This window comes from Miscanthus floridulus, chromosome 5, assembly GCF_019320115.1.
Source record: "Miscanthus floridulus cultivar M001 chromosome 5, ASM1932011v1, whole genome shotgun sequence".
Taxonomy (NCBI): domain Eukaryota; kingdom Viridiplantae; phylum Streptophyta; class Magnoliopsida; order Poales; family Poaceae; genus Miscanthus; species Miscanthus floridulus.
In genome coordinates this window covers 85280213-85303276 of record NC_089584.1, presented here as the reverse complement: position 1 = coordinate 85303276, position 23064 = coordinate 85280213, and positions in this window count along the sequence as shown.

Below are 23064 nucleotides of genomic sequence, written 5' to 3'. Positions count from 1 at the left end.
GAATTGTAGGCGCTGCCTTCAATCCTGGGACACGGAACCCGACGAAGATATACGACAACCGCTACATTCCAGAAGAAGATTTGCTATCTCCATGAACGACGGGAATTCCGTCACCACGCTGTAGACCCGAGGGAGCGGTGCCCGCTTCCCGACCCCTCAGGTCCAAAGCCAGAAGGCCTTGACCTTGGCGTTACTTCGAACCCCGATCCCTTGACACTCCGACGAAGACTCACAAAAACCGGAAGACGTGCGGAGCAAGGATGGGAAAGGCTAATAAGTCAAAACCACTGTACTATAGCCCATACCCTAAGCAGGGCAGCGTTCTGTAATCAACCTAACACTCTACAGGGATATCAATAGTGTTGTAGGTACTTATCTTCCTTAGCACTCATCAGAATAAAGGACCGGACCAGGTAGACGTGAACCACAAGATTAGCTAAAGCCCTTATCCATGTAAAGCCAGCCCCTTGATCTATAAAAGGGGATGCGCTTCTCCCATAGGAAGAGGGGAAAAAAGGGAGACCACGGACAGATACACACAGTCAAGCGGCTACGAAGCTCTTGACCTCCTTTCAACCCTTTCATCAGAGACTTGGGACCAGTCCCTCTCTCGATCGTTTGTACCCTTTACTACAGACCGTTCGCGGTGCTAATAACACAAGCAGCAGCAAACTGGACGTAGGGACATTTGGCCCGAACCAGTATAAATCCTGTGTCCTTTAGCGCTCCATCCAGGCCTAATGCGCATTACCATAAATTTATTTGCCAGTGCTTGTATGAAACACCGATAGTTGGCGCACCAGGTAGGGGATTTGTGCGTTCCAAATCAGGCCTCGGATGGCCACCCACGCAATCACCTAGGCCCCGGGCGCACACATGCATTTCGGTGACCTAGACTTCATCATGACACTAGGAGGAGAGCTGGCGCTGACTCACTCAGCCGCCCCATCTCCCCCTTCCATCAACCTTAGCCGTCTTAGGCTCGATGGTCCACCGGGCAACTCCCTAGGAGTCCTGTCATCAAGGGAGGCTTCTCACAACGCCGCCTTATGCCTGGGAGGGTCTGTACGAAGCGCCCCGACAGCGTTTCCGATCGGTCTCCGCAATGCTGCGGCGACCACTGGCCGCCTTCTAGCGCTACGTAAGGTTCAAACACCCACGGACATCGAGTTCATGGGGGCGATTGAGCAGGATACGAAGACTCTCTACGGGCTCCTCAACGAGGAACCAGGATCGTTCTCCAGCTCAGATTCCAGTAGGGGGAGCCACCACCCTTCTCGGGAATGCTTCATGACACAGACCCCTGAGGGTCACATCGAAAGTGTCCCTGGGGAAGAGGTGACCCCCACAAACAACCCTGGCCGTGGATCCGAGGATGAGATGGCAGCCCCATCTTGCCTAGGGATGGAGCAGCTGAGGGCCTATTAGCAAGAGATCGATGAGGCCAGGCAAGGGCTCGTCTGGGAGTACGCGGACATCAATCACAAGATTGAACGCCGCAAAGACGGGGGGCGTGCGCGCGCCACGGCCCGCACCATGCACCAAAGGATCCTCACCAACGATGGGGCCCTTCCTCACTTTGCCCGAGCCAGTCAGAACATTGCCGCAGCAACCGCCTTGCTGCGGGGCCTTCCGGAGGCCGCGACGTCCGAGGATCGCCGCGCCCACCGAGAAATTCGCACGTTGCTCGAGCGGGCGGCAGCGCAGTAGGCGGAAAGTTCGTTGTCTCGACGATGCAAACCCGACACCAGCCGGCGCGCGCCCTCGGTGCATCCCACCAAAGACACGTCCGTCCACCAAACACCGCCAGGCAGCAAGTAGCTCTTCGCCGTCCCAGTGCATCAACACCTCGGCCGTGACTGCGACATATGCAGCACCATCGACGCCCGAAGACGCGCCCATGGCGACGATGGTGAAGCAGCACGCCACGGCTACCATCCCTGTCGTGGCGGGTGCTATGACAGCAACGAGGACCGGAGCCCAAGCCCTGGCCTACCAGGCCCTCAGGCCTTCGGTCGACACATCCTCAATGCTGCGTTCCCCCTAAGGTATCGACCACCTACCAACATTCCAAAATATTCTGGCGAAACAAATCCCGGGCTTTGGCTCGAAGACTATCAGCTTGCATGTCAGGCCGGTGGAGCGAGTGACAACAACTTCATTATTCGCAATCTCCCGCTGTTTTTGGCCAATTCGGCGCGAGCATGGCTCGAGCACCTACCGTCCAATGCTATTTAGTGTTGGGCCGATCTGATGGAGATCTTCATGGGCAACTTCCAGGGCACATACAAACGCCCTAGAATCCCATGGGACCTCAAGAACTGCCGCCAGAAGGTTGATGAAACCCTCCGTGGGTACATCCGGTGCTTCTCTCAACAATGCAATGAGCTCCCAAACGTCGCCAACACCGACGTGATAGGAGCCTTTCTATCCAGGACGACCTGCGAATCCCTGGTCCACAAGCTAGGACGAAGGGGCCCGTGGACTACCAAGGAACTCCTAGACATCGCTACCAGTCACGCCTCTAGAGAGGAGGCGGTCAGAGCCATCTTTGATCGCTCCGACGGAAAGACAAGGCGGGATGAGGACGCCGGCAAAGGCGCCTCCAACCGTCCTGCCAAAAGGAAAAATAAGAAGCAACGGCGTGACAACTTGCTCATGGCCGCTGCCGACCGCAAAGGTGGCCGGAAGCCCGCGGAGGGCACTCCGAACCACTTCGAGAAAATGCTTGAGGGGCCATGCCCGAACCATGCCTTCCTAGCCAAGCACCTATACAAGGAATGCGGCCTCATGCGCAAATACCTGGCCGGGGGCCTTAACAAGGGGGAGTAGGGGAAGGAGCCTGTCCCCACCACCGACGACACGGAGGAGAAGGACGACACCTTCCCAACGCTGACTGGTGCCCTCATGATCTTCGGAGGATCAACAGACTACGACTCTAGGCACCGCCAGAAGGTCGCACGTCGTGAGGTTTATACTGCCGGACCGGCCACGCCAGCCTTTCTCCGGTGGTCGGAATCCGCCATAACCTTCGACTGGACCGACCACCTGGATGCCATCCCACACCCAGGAAGGTACCCGCTTGTCATTGATTCGATCGTCGGTCCAAAGCGGCTCACCAAGGTACTGATGGATGGGGGAAGCGGCCTCAACATCATGTACGCCAAGACGCTCGATGAGATGGGCGTCGACCGAACGAACCTCCATCCCATCCAAGCACCTTTCCATGGCGTCGTACCTGGGAGGCAAGCCGTGCCACTGGGGCAGATCGACCTGCCTGTCACTTTTGGGGACCGATCCAATTACCAGACTGAGACCCTTACCTTCGATGTAGTGGGGTTCCCGGGGACTTTCCATGCCATATTGGGGCGACCATGCTACGCGAAGTTCATGGCCGTGCCCAATTATACGTACCTAAAGCTGAAGATGCCGGGCCCCCGCGGAGTCATCACCATCGGCACCTCCTTCCAGCGCGCTTACAAGTGCGAGGTCGAATGCTGCGGACATGCGTCCGTAGTCATCGCCTCCAGAGAGCTCGCCACCCTTAGGGAGAAGGTCGTCGAAGAGGCACCCGACGCAAAGAAATCAACCGGGTCGTTCGAATCAGCAAAAGGCTCCAGGGAGGTCCTCTTGGATCCCAGCGGCTCCGAGGGCAAAAAAGCCCGTGTTGAGACCGCGCTCTCCTCCAAATAGGAAAGCGTGCTCGTCGACTTCCTCCACGCCAACAAAGACATCTTTGCGTGGAAACCCTCAGATATACCGGGCATCCCAAGGGAGGTCACCAAGCATACTCTCCAGATCCTCCCGGGCTCCAAACCGGTGAAACAACGCCTGCGCTGCTTCGACAAGGAGAAACACAGGGCCATCGGCGAGGAGATAGCAAACTACTGGCCGCAGGATTCATTAAGGAAGTATACCACCCAGAGTGTTTAGCAAATCCTGTTCTTGTCTGAAAAAAGAGCAGGAAATGGAGAATGTGTGTCGATTATACTGGCCTCAACAAAGCATGTCCAAAGGATCCGTTTCCTTTGCCACGAATAGACCAAATAGTTGATTCCACCTTGGGGTACGAAACCCTCGGCTTCCTTGACGCATACTCCGGCTACCATCAAATCATGATGAAAGAGTCCGACCAGCTCGCGACATCTTTTATCACTCCCTTCGGATCGTTTTGCTACATTTCAATGCCGTTCGGTCTAAGAATGCTGGGGCAACATAACAGCGCTGTATGCTTAATTGCTTCGGAGACCTCATCGGGTGAACCGTTGAGGCCTATGTCGATGACATCGTAGTCAAATCCAAGCGAGCTAACCACCTTGTCGCCAACCTTGAACAAACCTTTGCGAAACTCCAGGCAAACGGCATCAAACTCAATCCCAAAAAATGTGTTTTCGGGGTCCCGAGGGGCATGCTACTCGGTTTCATCGTCTCCGAGCGCGGCATCGAAGCCAACCCGGAGAAAATATCAGCCATCACAAGAATGGGCCTGATCCAAAACATAAAGGGGGTTCAGCGGATCACAGGGTGCCTCGCCGCCCTCAGCCGATTCATTTTGCGCCTCGGCGAACGAGGACTCCCCCTTTATTGACTCCTGAAGAAAGCCGACCGCTTCGAGTGGACAGCCGAGGCTCAGGAAGCGCTTGACATGGTTAAACAATTTTTAACTAAACCACCAGTCCTAGTCCCTCCATGCAATGGAGAATCCCTCCTACTGTATATATTGGCCACCACCCAAGTGGTTAGCTCCGCCTTAGTAGTAGAGCGAGAGGAAGAGGGGCACACCTTCAAGGTACAGCACCCTATGTATTTCATCAGCGAGGTGTTATCCAACTCCAAAACCCACTACTCCCAGATCCAGAAACTCCTCTACACCGTCCTCATCACCAAAAGGAAGCTACGCCACTACTTCGAGTCACACCCTGTGATAGTGGTGACGTTGTTCCCCCTCGGCGAGGTCGTTCGTAGCCATGACGCTATGGGAAGAACCGCAAAGTGGGCACTCGAGCTAATGGATCAGGGCATTTCCTATGCCCCCTGAACAGCGATCAAGTCTCAGGCACTAGCTGACTTCATCGCGAAGTGGACCGAGGTCCAGATGCCACCAGCAGCTATCGATCAAGAGTATTGGACAATGTACTTCGATGGATCGCTAATGAAGAAGGGCGCTGGAGTAGGACTGGTCTTTGTATCTCCCCTTGGGGTCCACATGAGGTACATGGTTCGGCTCCTTTTCCCCTCATCGAACAATACTGTAGAATACGAAGCACTCATAAATGGCCTACGAATCGCCATCAAGCTGGGCATCCGATGCCTCGACGTCAGGGGCGACTCTCAGCTAGTCATCAACCAGGTCATGAAAGAGTCATGCTACCACAATGCCAAGATGGAAGCATATTGTAAAGAGGTCCGACGACTGGAGGACAAATTCGACGGCCTCGAACTCAATCACATCCCTAGGCGCCTCAACGAAGCAGCCAACACGCTCACAAAAGCAGCATCCAGCCGAGAGCCAGTCCCAACAGGCATCTTCGCTAGTGATCAACACAAACCCTCGGTATGCTACGCGGGGTTGGAACAAGCCAACGACGGCCTCTCTAGTCCGACCCTGGGGGCCGATCCGTCAACTACGCCGCCCGACCTTGAGGTCATGGAGCTTAAAGAGGACCCAGTAGGGGAGTCCGACCCTCCCAGTGACTAGAGAACACTTTACCTCAACTACCTCCTCCACGACATACTACCAGCAGACAAGACGGAATCCCGACGGCTCGCACGACGCGCCAAGTCCTTCATTCTTATAGAGGGCGAACTCTACAAACGAAGTCACATCGGAATTCTGCAACTCTGTATCCCTAGCGAACAGGGAAAACTCCTGCTGGGAGACATCCACAGTGGAGTATGCGGTCATCATGCCGCACCGAGAACCTTGGTTGGGAATGCATTCCGGCAAGGCTTCTACTAGCCCACCGCGGTAGCCGATGCCGAGCAAATTGTACGCACCTACGAAGGGTGCCAGTTTTACGCTCGGCAAACACACCTCCTAGCCTAGGCTCTCCAGATGATCCCCATCACATGGCCCTTTGTGGTCTGGGGACTCGACCTGGTTGGGCCACTCAAAAAGGCGCCCGGGGGCTTTACCCACCTGCTTGTCACCATAGACAAGTTTACAAAATGGATCGAGGCCCGACCAAAATCCACAATCAAATCCGAGCAAGCTATTCTGTTCTTCCTCGACATCATCCATTGCTTTGGAGTCCCAAACTCCATCATCATAGACAACGGCACGCAGTTCACCGATAGGAAATTCATTCGATTCTATGACGAACAACACATCCGGATCGATTGGGCAGCCATCGCACACCCCCGGATGAATGGGCAGGTTGAGCGTGCAAACGGCATGCTCCTTCAAGGCCTCAAGCCCAGAATTTTCAACCAATTGAACAAGTTCGGCACACGCTAGCTCGCTAAGCTCCCGGCCGTGCTCTAGAGCCTAAGGACAACTCCTAGCTGGGCCACCGGCTACACACCTTTCTTCATGGTCTACGGTTCCGAGGCCGTTCTTCCGACGGACCTTGACTATGGAGCGCCAAGGGTCAGAGCGTACGATGAGCAGGGAGCCGAGGCATCCCACCAAGATGCCATGGACTAGCTAGATGAAGCCCGTGACATCGCCCTCCTCCGTTCAGCTAGGTACCAACAAGCGTTGCGACGGTACCACAGCCGACGGGTGCGAGGTCAAGCCTTCAACGTCGGAGACCTCGTCCTCCATCTTGTGCAAAGCAACAAGGACCGCCACAAACTCTCCCCACCCTGGGAAGGGCCCTACGTCGTCGTGGAAGTACTTTGCCCAGGCGCCTACTAGTTGAAAACCATCAACGGCGAGGTCTTCACCAACGCCTAGAACATTGAGCAGCTACGTCGTTTTTATCCTTAAAGCATACAACATTCCTTATCAGTTTTTGTCGTAATAAGACCCCGATCCTTAGTGACTTCTGACCCCTGCAAATCACGAGGGGTCAGACCTCACTCGAGGGCTGGCATGTGACATATAAAATACAACTATTATGCTTGCAAAAAACCTCCTGTGTTATAGCTGCGAGCATTCGCTAGGCTTTCCATTCTTCTCATAAATAAGTCCTAAGGGCTAAGATTTTGGGAACAAATTCTGAATACAACTAGTAGGACTGCGGGAGGCTCGTGCCCCAGTGGCTGCGACCTCTTTGCTCACCAGCTCATTTCAGAACTGATTCGCCCACGTTCTTAGTTTTTTACGACTTAGATTGTGAGAAGGGTCGGGGGACACTAAAACCGTTTCTACAAAAAAGAGAGAAACTTATGAAACTACTTGCCATAGGCAATAGATGAAGTTTTATCCTCTTTACCATAGGCAATAGATGAAGTTTTATCCTTTTTACCATAGGCAATAGATGAAGTTTTGTCCATTTTTTGCGCAAATTTGCTCATTACAAAAGGACTAATATACTTGTAAATTCAGGACTGCTTACTCAGGGGCTTCCCCCATAAAATTATTTCAATACCAGTCTCTGCTTAGCCTACTACAGGTACTACTGCGACCGCCGCGCCACACTCTCCATCGACGGCGACCAGGGAGTGTACACGGGCCAGCTCGTCTACTGCAACCGCCGCGCCACGCTCTCCATCGGCGGCGACCAGGGCGTGTACACGGGCCAGCTCGTCTACTGTGACCGCCGTGCCACGCTCTCCATTGGTGACATCCGGGGCATGTACATGAGCTAGCTCGTCTACCCCGGTCGCCGCGCCATGCTTTCCATCGGCGACATTCCGCCGCTTCGTAGGATCCTCGAAGGCGCCATCATCTACAACGCCTCTGCTTGGGCGTCCAGGGACTACGCCATCGTCGACGACCGTGATCCCAACAGCGATGTCTCTACCAGGGCGTCTGGGGACTACGCCATCATCGCCGGTCACAACCCTGACAACGGCGTCAGGGTAGGGAACCCCTCCCACCAAAGAAGGAGCATGGCGAACGACGGCGAAGTCAACGACGCACGGCGCCCCCCAGCATCCCTTCTCCTTCGGCAGCAGCGACCCTTCACTAAGGGCGGCATACACCATCTCATCCTCCGGCTCGACATCACGCTCCAGATTCACGAACGGATTTGTGAGTTTTTCTCTCCCTCGGGCATTACTCTTCCTCACTCAGGGACCGCCACGACACACGGATGTATTCGGGGGAAAGGAAGAAGAAGGAGACATAGTGGCTTAGAGGCAGAAGATGAGGTGGGATAGGAACTCCCCTCCCCCTCCCTATTTAAAGAAGAGCCACTGCAGCTAAGGAAAGGCGAAAGGTTAGATGAATACCCCTCCCCCTTCTCCTCTTTAAAATACAAAATCAATGCTAATTGATACCTGAGGGGACGCGCCAAAACTGACGGGACGCGCCCCGGTCGACGAGGCGTTCCTCCCCGGTCAAACGGGACACTGCCCGGGTATGGCCCGCCACTGACCCGCTCTAGACACGGCAATTAAGGCGCCCACATGGGCAGCCAACCCTTCGCCTCCCCAAGCAGGACCACGGGACGGTCTGACAATAGGACCTCTGTAAAGCAGAGCCCTAACGGATCTCCTGGGCCAGTCATTCGGCCCGGGAAAGACGTCCAAGGTTACTCCAACCTCATCATCAGGGCCCGAACCCTGCATGAACATACCGCCAAGGTAACGTTATCGACCTCGCCTTTGTTTCAATTATATTATACATATATAAAACTATCCCTCAGCTGGTGCGCGCTTCGTGTCACATCACGAAACGGCCATCGCCTCATTCGATATAAGCAGCGACAGGCTGAGGTTCAAAGGCTGGCCCACGAAGGGCTCGAGGCCGCCTCATGCCGAACAGAGCCAGGGAGAAATAACTGAGACAAGCCCCAGCGGCCCTACCCGACCCCGCTCGGAAGCGGACAGGGATGTCTCAACCTTTTCTCGTTCGATTCTAACCCCAAGCCGAACCCACAGAATCTCCATCGAGGAGAGGCCATCGGGCCGCCTGAGCCTGTTGAATAGCTCGGGCATCTGCCGAGAGGTGGGTTAAGAAGTTGTGGAATGCCACCAGAGGGCTCTGCCAACCCCATCAGCAAATGATGGACCCGGACTCCACATGAACGTACCCGTTAGTGAGCTCGTTGAGCATGATACTCGAGCCGTCGAGGCAAGTGTCGTTCACTCAGCCCCTCCGATTGCGAAAACCGAGGATGGGGTAACACGCAAATAACGGCCGACCCCTATCAGACCCTAACAAGGCTCGGGGGTTTGAGCCTATTAATACAGGGGCACAGGTTCGAAGGCCCCACCTTGCTGAGCCCATAGAATCCTCAGTGGGGGATTTCTGTTGGAAGACAGGGTGGGGAATATTGCGATATCATTCATGGACTTCATCGACCCTATCGCCAAAACCACAGTTCTGACCTCCAGCAACCCCCGACCCTAGCAAATGCAGGGGGTCGGACCTTACTCGGGGGCTAGTTAAGGAACGGCTACCTCCTTTCTTTCTTTCGAAACAATCTCCTCGCATCACAACTAGCGGCAAGATTCAGGGGAATAGGTTGGTAAGATCGCAAAAAATCAAACAAAACAAAATTACGACGCAAAATCACGAAACCGCGTCCAGACTCGAAAATACGACACTTGTCCACATATTACATATAAGTTGCTTTCAAAATTGTTCGACTAACTACTCCCACGGAGGGAGAACCATCTCTTTCAAATTGTCCGCTAGGTTTTTTGCAAGGGGAGCAACCATCTTCTCCATCTCCTCCAGCTCTTCATCTTCGTAGATGGACGGGAAACCTTCACTCATCACCTTCAGGTTGATTTCCTTCTCGTAATGAGCATGAGCGATGGTGAAGGCCTAGGTGATCCTGGCGTGAAAAGCACTCTCCTCGAGTTGACCCACCCGAGCCGTAATACCTACGGCACGAGCCGTGAGCGGGCTGGTCTCCACCGGCTCTTCCACCTTCAGGGCATCAAGGACCACCCCAACCGCAGCTTGCAGGAGATCATGCTCATCGCTCTCAACCTGAAGGGTCCTTTGCACATGGGCAAGCTCCTTTTCCAGCTTGATGGAGATGTTTTCGGCGCTCAACCTACGGCTTACCGCGTCACCGAGCTCCACCCGGAGAGAGCGGACCACCTTGACGTCCTCGTCCACCTTCTGCTGAAGGGCCATAGCCCTACTCTCGGCTTTCCACCGGAGGTCCCGCTCCATCTTCAGCTCCTTCAGGACCTCGCCGGCCTTCTGATTAGCCGCGGCATTCCTCTACAGCAGCTTGTCCCGCTCCTTCTGGAGCCTGGCGATCTCCTCCCCATCCAGCTTAGACCTCGCCGAAAAATCTTTGAACATCCATGGGCCTCCTCCGCGTCTTGACGCACCTAGGCCTCCCGCTCTTGGGCGGTAGCAAGCTGGGCGGCCATGGCCACTCGCAACCGGGCCTCCTCGGAAAGGTGATCCCTCTCCGCCTTCTGCTCATGGAGAAATTGGGACTTTTTCTGGCTACGAGCAACAAGAATCTAACAAGGAAGAAGACTGGTATCAAAAAAGCAAAAACACGAAAACATGCGAAGAAAGAGGAAGGCCCAGCAAATACCTAAGAAGTAGGAATAACGATCTCACAGAGAGCTCCTCTGGCCTGGTCCAGGGCGTCCAGCATGGTTGAGATCCCGATATCAAGACCCTCTCGCTCCATGCTCTCAGAATGATCATCGAGCGAGAAAAGAGCTGACGTCGGGTCTTGAGCGGACATCCACTGGAGCGGTGGCTCCCCCCGCGCAGGGGAGCGGTCTCCTCTCGACAAAGGGGCCAGGGGTGGCTCCCTCCTGACCCTATGCGGCACCACCACCACGCTCGAGGATACTCCGACTGGATCCTCATCCATCTGGGCCACTTCAAGCGCCACAGGCGGATCCACCTGGGCCGCCGATGGCGTGGATTGAACTACGCCCTCGAGCGCCACCACGGCCATTTCTAGCTGGTCCTAGCTTGGCACGGCCATGACCACCTCCACCGGCGGTATACGACCCTCGGCCGGCTGTACCACGTCCGCCATGGAGGAAGCAGCCTGCTCGGTAACCTTCACGGGCATGGGCGCCACCACAGACGCCGTCGGGTCAGCCAACGCAGCCCCGACATCGGCACCACTCCTGCCCAAAACAGGGGTGACGACAGGCGATGCCATCTGTCCCGTTTGAATGGTGAGGCTCTTCTTGGGCGCCAGCCCCAGAGGGTGACCCGTTCGCAAGAACCTGTACAAAGGTAATAACCATTAGGTCAAAATAAACATGGAAAAAGGATGAAAATAGGGGAATCAGCAACTTACGTTGTCGTCTTCGGTCGGCGAAAGCATTTTGGGGACCGATCCCTAGCTCCCTGCCCCAACTCATCTGGGTAGGACCGTTTCAAGCCTGCCCCCTGCTCCGGGGCATGGGGGCTCACCTCTTGAAGCGCGGCACTAGAGCCGCTCCCCTCCATCGTCCCATAGGGCGCGGCACTAGAGCCGCTCCCCTCCATCGTCCCATGGGGCGCGGCACCAGAGCTGCTCCCCTCCATCACCTCACAGGGCGCGGCATCAGAGCCGGGTGCGGCTCCGGTGCCACCCCCCTCCACGATCGCCTTGGGGTCAGCGGCAGCAAGCCTGCCCTCCCCCATCCACCGATCCTCGGCCGGCACACCGTGCGAAGCGGTGGACTCACCGGCCTCCACCGACCTCATCGATTCACTTCCCTCTGCGTGGAAAGGGAAGGGCCCCTGCACGGGTGGGTGGCCACTTGTCAGCATGTCCTCGTCCTCCAGGACGTCCCAATCCACGCTGACGGCTACCTCGTCGTCGTCATCATCATCGTTGTCGTCGTCGTCCTCACTGCTCACGTCCTCTCCCCGATTCCGAGCCTCCTGCTTTAGTCATTTCGTCTTCTTCAACTCCTCCCTTGCCTTCTTGTCCTGCTCGGCCATGAGTTGATTCACCACTGCCATGGCCTTGTCCTTCGGCAGCAGAATCAGACTATCCTTGAAGACTAGCCCCCTCGGCTGGTCCCAATGTTATAATAGCAAGTATTAAAAAAGGGAAATTCAGGAGAAAGAAAAGAGCACGGGAGAGGAGGGCTTACAAAATCAAAGAATCCAGGCTCCGGCCGCATTGGGGGGTGTCCGGGCACCGGATACACAATGTCAAGGACCCTGCCTGTAGAATCCTTCGTCGGCTCCATCGCGTCCTTGATGCGCTGCGCCACCTCTGAATAAGGGAGCGCCTCGTCAACGAGCACCGTCCCCTTTTGAACGATATCCCGGGCATCATCCGATGTAGGGGAAGCACGCGCGCCATCAGTGGTGCCACCCTCCTCGTGTGGTAGGCATCGATAATCCCCGTCCCCTTTACACCCTGACCCTTCAAGGCTTGGAGGGCAGAGAGAAGGTCGGAGATGTCCTTCTTGTCTTTGGACTGGACGCCCTAGCCCCATGACTCCGGAGCATCCACAATAAGGCGCCCAGTGTACTGTGGTAGGGAGGCACTCACATCATCCCTAACATAAAACCACTGCGAGTGCCATCCCTTGTTGGATGTCGCCAGACGCATGTATGGATAACCCTTCGATCGGGTATGGCACAGGTGAATGCTGGCACACCCCATCGGCGCATTCACCTCTTTCCCCCCAATCTTCCTCTTCGACAGACTAATACTAAAGAAATACCGCCACAGATCAAAGTGGGGATCGATCCCTAGGAAACCCTCGCATAAGGCCACAAACACTGCCATGTGTTGAATCCCGTTGGGAGTTAGATGCTGTAGCTCTACCTCATAGTAATCTAGTAGCCCCCGAAGGAATCTATGTGCGGGTACCCCGAATCCCCGCTCATGGAAGATGGCAAAAGAGACGACATACCCTTCCGGCGGCACCGGCTCACCCTCGTCGCCAGGTATCAGCCACTCCTGGATGGCGGACAGCGGGCGGAGAAGGCCATGGCAGACGAGGCCCTCCAGACGCCGTGGGGTGATGTTAGATCTGCCCCACAACTCCATTGAGGCGATGGGGGGAAGGGCGGGCGCGAGCTTGACGACGGCTGTAACACGAGCGCAAGCTGGACGATGGTGGCGATACGGGCACAGGAAGCTAGGGCGGTTGGTGGCGGATGTTTCAGGACTCAAAGGCAGGGGAGCGAAATACGGAACCCTAGGGGCGAACCCCACGGTTTTATAGGGGGCGATGGATGCGAGAAGGGCAACCGTCCGCCTCGATCTCTAGGCCTGCCATGCGCGCCACCGCGTCACGTCACGGGACATGTGCCCGCAGTCCCTATCCTCTCACCCCAAAGAATCTAGGTGGACGGTTCGCCTTCCCTAGGCAAATCCAGACTCTCTACCCACTTGGGAAACGCAAGCCACGAAGGCCTTTTTCTTTTCTCTTTGACCCACCTAGGGCCCAGAAACTCGGCGGCCGGCCCAACTAACGTAGGATCCGCGAACAATCCGAAATCAAAGACGGAAGCACCAGTTAGGTCAGCCCTGAATCAGTTCCCAGCGAATGGGATACCATGACCCACTCAGGAAAACATCCAGTTAACGAAAAGCCAAGTCCTTCAGCCTTACCCACGAAGGGACCGATACAACCCCCCGGGCGACTCTACTCGAATCACCCGGGGGCTCAGGGGCTACACCCATCGGGTGCGCTCGCGCGCACCCTCTGGCAAAAATAACTTCGACGAAATTAGAAAAAACACCCTCCAGGCGGTTCTACTTGAATCACCTAGAGGCTTGGGGGCTACTGTCGGGGACCTAATACCGGGGTACCCCAGAAGGTGGAACCGATAACCACCGAACGTGAAAAACTTCTGGACGCATAAGGGCGCCGTTTCATCCCTTGTTCGAATAATAGGAGTTTGGTTCCGCCCCGCCCAACGCCTTTGGGACCGGCTCGGTTTCTCCCGAGGGCCGAGGGATAAGCTCTGTCTCGCCCGACGCCTTTAGAGCGGGCTCGGTCTCGCCCGAGGGTCGAGGATTAGTGTCTGTCTCATCCGATGCCTTTAGGGCAGGCTCGGTCTCGTTCGAGGGCTGAGGGATAGTTTCCGCCTCACCCGACCCTAGAGGGGCAGGGTCGGTCTCGCCCAGGAGATAGGAATTGGTCTCCGCTTCGCCCGATGGTGAGGAACGAGCCTCACCCTGCTCCGTATCTAAAGTTTGGATTCACCTTACCTGACCACTTCTCCCTGTTCCCTCAAGATGATAGAAACAGGGCAAGACAAGACGTTCGGGTCAACCATGGCTCCAAGAACCATACCCTGCGCCCTGACAGGAAAAGTACTACCAGGGGAGGATGGGACGGGTGCTTTAGACCCTTCTGGGCACCGCAGGGCCTGAAAGGTTGTACAGGTGCGTGCTCCTCGACCTGTAGAATTGTAGGTGCCACCTTCAATCCTGGGACACGGAACCCGACGAAGATATACGACAACCGCTACACTCTAGAAGAAGATTTGCTATCTCCATGAACGATGGGAATTCCGTCACCACGCTGTAGACCCGAGGGAGCGGTGCCCACTTCCCGACCCCTCAGGTCCAAAGCCAGAAGGCCTTAACCTTGGCGTTACTCCAAACCCTGATCCCTCGACACTCCGACGAAGACTCACAAAAACCAAAAGACGTGCGGAGCAAGGATGGGAAAGGCTAATAAGTCAAAACCACTATACTACAGCCCATACCCTGAGCAGGGCAGCGTTCTGTAATCAACCTGACACTCTACAGGGATATCAACAGTGTTGTAGGTACTTATCTTCCTTAGCACTCATCAGAATAAAGGACTGAACTGGGTAGACGTGAACCACAAGATTAGCTAAAGCCCTTATCCGTGTAAAGCCAGCCCCTTGATCTATAAAAGGGGATGCGCTTCTCCCATAGGAAGAGGGGAAAAAAGGGAGACCACGGATAGATACACACAGTCAAGCGGCTACGAAGCTCTTGACCTCCTTTCAACCCTTTCATCAGAGACTTGGGACTAGTCCCTCTCTCGATCATTTGTACCCTTTACTACAGACCGTTCACAGTGCTAATAACACAAGCAGCAGCAAACTAGACGTAGGGACATTCGGCCCAAACCAGTATAAATCCTGTGTCCTTTAGCGCTCCATCCAGGCCTAACGCACATTACCATAAATTTATTTGCCGGTGCTTGTACGAAACACCGACACCTGTCAACTCACTAAATATAGCACCAAGGCTCCTAGAAACTAGGGTGTCAGTCACAAGCACTGATGAGCTCTAAGCCAATGTGAAGCCCATAACGATAGTTGTGAAGTGCGGGGCTATCACTGGTGAAGCAAACCACTAGGACACCTACTCTGTCGGTAAAGCAAACTATGTAGCTAGTTGTCCCTGACTCTGAAGCCCACTAGGATGTAAAGCTAGAGTCACTATGGTGGTGACAGGCTAGCCGAGTTGAGGTGTAAGCTATGGTGGTGCAGACCCAATAGTAGTAATGACATGCTGCATAAAACCAAGTAACTACTACTAGATAAGGAGCTGCTGCTGCTGTATAGCCTGTTGCTGTCGCTGGAACTTGTCCTATCTAGCCTAAACCTATGCAAGAGCAGTTGTCGTCTCCTAGGCCTAGCGAGCCTGATCCTACCTCATCCGCTCAAGAATAGTAAGGAGAGTGGGGTCTATCTATGGTGGTTGTGGTGGAGCTGAGTTGGAGCCACCAACCTAACTATCATGTCATCAAGGAGGCATCTGAGGGATAGCCTAGTAGTCATCATCTGAACTGTCACTAGGGTCGCTCTCGACCATACCCTCCTGCTAAGCATCTAGCACCTCCTCCTCTATCACTGCAACACCCCTGATGATATCATCCTACTAGGCTACAGTCTCTGGCACCTCTAGTCGATGGCATGGCTAGCTAGGTGTCCTTGCTGCACTGGGGTGGAGCATCTGAGTCATGTTACATGGTGGAAACTCTATAGTAGCTCCTGTGTACTTAGTCATAGTCTCTGGAGACTTCACTGTAACTGCCTTGCGAATCAAGAATGTAATCCACTGAGCATAAGGCAGCTAATGATGGCCTTTGAACCCCTCTACAAGAGTGTCCTCCACCTCTGATAGTATGACATCCTAAATATCAAGCACTATCTGCTGGATTAGAGAGTTCATGAGCCATAACTAAATGCGAGTCAATCCCTCGTGATAGCCCATCCTCGGAAGTAGGGTCCTCCTCATGATAGCATCAAGCAGCCTCGCTATAGGAGTAAGATCTCTCAGTGTCCTGCTCAATCCCTCACCAAAAGGCTCTATGAAGCAGGGTCAGACCAAGTCTGTAGGAGGCATAAGACTGCCGTGAGGGTGTCTAGGAGGCTCTATCTGACCATAGCACACCTCATGTAGGCGAATGGGTGCCTCTAGAATCTTGAGGATCTCTCTAACCCTGTAGCTCATTAGCCTATAGTCACAACCTTAGAATGCAAAGTGAATGAATCTATGGCACGGGTCAATCCAAAGTGAAGCATAGAACTCACAGACCCATGGTGGAACATATCGGCTAGTCCGTCCAAGTAAGTCTATCAGTCCTGGTAGATAAGATAGGTGAGGGAAGATCTGCTCTCCTGCTATTGCAATAACTGACTCAATGGAGCAAACACGTTGAGATCTAAAAGTCACTCCATTGTTAAGATATGTATTATAGAAGTCCTCCTATAGTGGTGTGTAGAATCCCTCTAAAGCACGCTCATACCGCCTCAGCGGAAACCAGTCCTCAAACTATACAAAATGGAGTTGCTACACTTGCTTGGTTGTGGTAGCCCTCAGATCAAGGTGAGTCACTAGAGGCAGACCCTATGGTCTAGGAGGTGGATGAGAACCCCTCTACTATGTCTCTAGCCTTGGTGTCACCTAAGCACGAGTACGACTAGAGCATCATAATTGTGGCTGAGGTGCCTGCTCTGTCTCCTTGGACTGCTCTAGCTCCTAAGTCTGCTCTGTCTGCTAGGTGCCCTCTGACTGCTCTACTGGCTATGTCTACTACTATGGCTCCCCCTAAGGCTGACTCTCATCTAAAGTGACCCACCATCCTTCAAGCATGACAGTCCTAGCTGGACTACCATGATGACGCTCAACTTGCTCGATGACGGCCTCTGAGCTAGTGAAAGCTGGTCTACAATGCGAACACCACTCCAAGCTCCTCTTCTCTCTACATGCTCTGTGGTGGCTACAACTATTGCTACTTCTTTGTCGTAAGCTTCTTTGCCTTGCCTTTCACCTCAGCAGGCAAGCGAGGTGGAGGCCTCAGGTCCTCATCACCTGGACCACCTCCGGTGTTCTTGACACGTGCCATTGCTGGAGCTGAAAAGAACTACTACCACTGATAAGAACCAACTGTCAACTAACACTTCTAAGGCTTAGCCTCGATCCATACTTGCGGGCTTGGCCCCAAGTTCACTGACTGCCAAAGCAACCTCATAAACACCGACTCATTGCATGATAGAATAGATTGGATATATAAATAATTACAATATATATCTAGAGATATGAAACCCTAAGAAGCAAGCATTACATATGAAATTAGAGGCGATGGCTTGCTACCTGACAAACCGGCGAACCAAAGAGCAGAGGAACGAATCATGGGGAACCACCGGGAATCACCTAGGATTAGGGTTTGGCAAGGCAATGTGGCATTGGATGGGTAGCTAGGGCTCCGGTCGTGGAGATGTAGGCGTGGCAATGGAGGTACTGGCAGTGCGTTGGCTGGGGCTGGTGGCTGGCACGGTGTGGAACACAATTATGGCAGCGTGATGGCACAGATGTGGCGGTGGAGGCATGGCATGGGCACGGGCACGGTGCGGGCACGGCTGTGCTGGAATAGCATGGGCAGTGCGCGGGGCGAGTGGTGGTGCGAGAGTGTGAGGAGGCACAGTCTGACGTGGGACAGCGCCGCTGTAGGCGGTGGCTAGGGCACGGAAGCGCGGCGCGGGCAAGGATGGCGAAGTTGGCATAGGTGATTGCGGGATGTGGCCTTAGGTCAAACACCGGCGTGGTTATATGATGGCCCCCAACATGATAGATAAGGAAAGGAGAAAGAGCCCTAGAACCGCACGATTTCTATAGACCGAATGCTCTGGTGGCAACGATCGGACGCTGCCACCCGGAGTCCGGTTGACAACAGAGAGGTCCAAAACCTCCCTAGTCATGACCGAACGTGTCCGGTTAACCCTGACCAGACGCAGCCAGAGTTCGGTCCACCCTATTTTCATCTTCTTCGATCGACCGAATGCAGGACCACCATCTGACCAGACATAGGAAGAATACTAATTCATCATTCGATCACTCCTTTGTGCTTTTATTCACCTCCTATGAACTGATCGGACGCTGGACTCTAGAGTCCGGTGCAGCGTCCGGTCACTCTTTTTTAGCAAATCTTCAAAGTTCCTTTGCGCTGCCTATTCCCAATCAAGTCCCAACTTCAATAAGACCCATATAAACACTAATTGGGACTGATATGAGTGACCTCTCTCAAAGCCTCAAATTTTTCAAAGTATTTTGTCTTAGGCTATAATTCTTTTTAAGAAAATAGGCAATAAAAGGGTGATTATGCAATGCAATAGTTGAAAGTAATTCTAGTTGCTTGTCAAGTTTGATGCAAGGTTAAGCTTCTTCACACGCTTTTCAACGGTTATCTTAACCATGTTAGACAAGCCCTAAATGCATTACCAAAAATTAAACATGTTATATATTATAATGCAATGCAAGGGACAACACAAGCTCATTATCTAGTAAAGTTACTAAAATCAAGCACATTGAGCTCATTCCTCAACCGACAAAAGGTTGCCTCATCTAGCGGTTTAGTGAAGATATCCGCCAATTGATCCTTGGTCCTTACGCCTTCTAGTGAAATATCATTTTTAGCAACATGATCTCTAAGAAAGTGATGGTGGATATCTATGTGCTTGGTGTGAGAGTGTTGAACCAAATTATTAGCAAGCTTTACCACACTCTCATTGTCACACAAAAGAGGTACCTTTTCTAGAACTACACCATAGTCTAGCAAAGTTTGCTTCATGTAAAGCATTTGTGCACAACAAGCACCCACGGCAATGCATTCCGCTTCGGTGGTGGACAAAGCCACACTATTTTGCTTCTTGGAGGACCAAGATACAAGTGATCTACTAAGAAAATGGCACCCTCTGGATGTGTTTTTTCTATCAACTTTGCAACCGGCATAATCTGAATCAGAATAGCCAACTAATTCAAATCTAGCTCCTTTGGCATACCAAAGGTCAATGCTTGGTGTGTGCTTAAGGTACCTAAGGATTCTTTTAACGGCAATCAAATGAGCTTCCTTAGGATTAGCATAAAATCTTGCACACATACACACACTAAACATGATGTCAGGCCTAGATACTGTTAAATATAACAAGCTACCAATCATAGAGCGGTAGAGAGTTTGATCAACCATTTTACCTCCCTCATCTTGGTCGAGATGTCCATCAGATGGCATTGGTGTCTTGATTGGCTTACATTCATCCATATTGAACCTCTTGAGAAGATCCTTGGTATACTTTTCTTGAGAGATGAAAATCCCTTCTCTCATTTGCTTGACTTGAAAACCAAGAAAGAATGTAAGCTCTCAAATCGTTGACATCTCGAACTCCTTCGACATCAATTCACCAAACTCTTTGCAATAATCTTCATTTGATGATCCAAAGATGATATCATCAACATATACTTGACAAATAAAGATTTGTCCATCAAGCTTCTTGGTGAATAGTGTGGTGTCGACATTTCCATTGGTGAAGCCCTTCTTAATGAGGAAATCCCGAAGATGTTCATACCATGCTCTTGCGGCTTGCTTAAGCCCATATAGCGCCTTGGACAACCTATAAACATGATTAGGATATCTATGGTCTTCAAACCCAGGAGGTTGATCAACATAGACTAGTTCATTTATGAAGCCATTTAAAAATGCACTTTTAGCATCCATTTGATATAATTTCATTTCATGATGGGATGCATATGCAAGGAGGATACGAAAGGCTTCAAGTCTTGCAACCGGTGCAAAGGTCTCTCCAAAATCCAATCTTTCAACTTGAGAGAACCTCTTTACAACTAGTCTTGCCTTGTTCCTCACTACAACACCTTGATCATCTTGCTTGTTGCGGAGCACCCACTTTGTTCCAATGACTCCTGCACCTTGTGGTCGCTCTTCAAGTCCAAACTTCATTGCGAGTGAATTTATTCAACTCTTCATGCATGGCATTTATCCAATCTAAATCTTGAAGAGCTTCCTCTACATTCTTAGGTTCAACACAAGAGACAAAAGAGTGATGTTCAATAAATGAAGCAGGTTATTGAGAGCGAGTCATTACACCCTTTGAAGGACTCCCTATGATGAGATCTTATGGATGAGCTTGTAGTAGAGATGAATTTCTTTTATCAACCACTTGAGGGGGAGGTTGTGGAGCATCAACATCTTGTGCTTGTTCCACCATTTGATCATGAGAGACATGAGTATCTTCATTTTCTACTCTCCCATCTTAATCACCATCTTGTGGCACATTTGATGAAGAAGGTGGATCAATCACTTGTACATCATCATCATCTTTAGCCTTGATGTCTCCAACAGGAATGTTCTTCATAGCCTCCCTCAATGGTTCATCACCTACATCATCAAGATTCTCATGTGCTCCTTGGGAGCCGTTAGATTCATCAAATTCCACATCATATGTTTCTTTAACTAAGCCAGTGGCATGATTAAATACTCTATATGCTTTGGACTTTGATGAGTAACCAACAAGAAAGCCAATATCACAACATCTTTAAAACTTTCCTAGGTGTTGCCACTTCTTGTAGATGTAGCATTTGCAACCAAACACCCAAAAGAATGTGACGTCTGGCTTCTTCCCATTGAGAAACTCATAAGGTGTCTTGCTAAGAAACTTTTGAAGGAATAGACGGTTGGATGCATAGCATGCGGTGTTGATAGCTTCCGCCCATAGAGCTTTGGGTGTGTTGTACTCATCAAGCATTATTCTTGCAAGTGTAATGAGTGTTTGGTTCTTTCTCTCAACTACACCATTTTATTGAGGAGTGTATGTTGCGGAGACCTCATGCTTGATGCCAACTTCATCACAATAGGCTTTAAAGTTTGTGTTGTCAAACTCTTTTCCATTATCACTTCTTATCTTCTTGAGCTTCACTTCAAACTCATTTTGTGCTCTCTTGGCAAACTTCTTGAAGCATCATGCAACTTTGGTCTTGTCATGAAGGAAAAACACCCATGTATATCTAGAGTAGTCATCAACAATCACAAGACAATAAAGATTTTCTCCCAAACTCTTATAAGTTGTTGGTCCAAATAAGTCCATATGAAGGAGCTCTAGCACTCTTGTTGTTGACATGAAAGCTTTTGTAGGATGAGTATTTGCAACTTGCTTGTTGGCTTGTCATGCACTACAAAGCTTGTCCTTCTCAAATTTCACATCCTTCAACCCTCTCACCAATTCATTCTTCATAAGCTTCTTGAGTGAGCTCATCCCAACATGAGCAAGTCTTCTATGCCATAGCCACCCAAGAGATGTTTTGGTGAATAGGCATGTCTTCAAGTTAGCATCTTCGGAGGTGAAATCCACTAGATATAGGTTGTTGTATATAAATCCCTTGAATATAACTTGATCATCATCTTTCTTAGATACAACCACTTCCTTCTTGGTAAACAAGCATTGGAAGCCAAGATAACACAATTAACCAACATATAGCAAGTTGAAGCTCAATGAGGCAACATATAGCACATTTGAGATTGAGTGATCATTTGATATTGCCACTTTGCCCAATCCTTTGACTTTGCCCTTTGAATTATCACCAAATATAATTCTTTCATGATCATCAACTCTTCATCTAGTGAGGTGAACATATGAGGATCACCGGTCATATGTTGAGTGCAACCACTATCAATTACCCAATGACTTCCACCGGTCTTGTAGTTCACCTACACACAAGAGATCAAGCTTGTTTAGGGACCCAAACTTGTTGAGGACCCTTTACTTTCTCAACAAGTGACTTTATAACCCAAATTTTCTTAGGTCTATTCTTGTAGAGAGGTCCTAAGAACATGACTTTCATTTTAATCCTTTCTAAGCATGTAATGAGCATTGAAAGCAAAGGGTCTAGCATGCTTGGGCAAGGGTTATGGTGGTGGAGTTTGACACTCATGGGCAAAGTGACCTTCTTGTCCACACTCAAAACACCTCTTTGGCTTTGGCTTTGACTTGTGTTGTTGTTGGTGTTGAGTTTGAGCCTTCTTCTCTTGATGTGCTAAGTATCCAATTCCACTTCTATCCATCTTCATGACGGTGTTCATGAGTAGCTCACTTTGAAGATGTTGACCTCTTGTGAATTTGCTCTACCTGGTCTTGAGATGTTCTTTTTCTAACTTGAGTTTCTTGTTCTCTTCCTTGAGCTTATCATGGTTTTTCTTTCTTTAGTCTCTTGTTCTCTTCTTTGAGCTTCTCATTCTCAAGAGCTAGATCACTATCATGGTCAAGGTTCTCTATCACAATAGTGTTGGTGGTTGATAGCTTTTTAAGATCTTTCTTAAGCTTCTCATTCTCATTCTTGATCTTGACATACTCATCATAGTTGTCGGACTCAACCACTTGCTTGCCTTTGCTACTAGAACCTTGCTCAATGCTCTCAATGATCAAATCATCACATGATGTAGCTATATCAATCTTAACAACATGGTTAGTAGCATCATGTGGCTCATTTGACAATAGCTCAATAGAGACAACAGGATTATCATGATTGATCTTGAGATTTATATATTCTTATTTTAGCATGTTGTAGCTAGTGATGAGCTCTTTATGCACCCCCTCAAGTTTATCATGTTTTTCTTTAAGCTCTTTCTTAGAAGATTTGAGCTCCTTGAGTTTGAATGACATAGCATCATTTGCTTCTCTAAGCTCAACACTAGCTTTTTTCGCTATGTCACATTTAGCTAAAAGAGAGTCATTCTTAAGTTCTAGCTTTTCATTCTTAGCTCTTGACTTTCTAATGACCTTAGTGT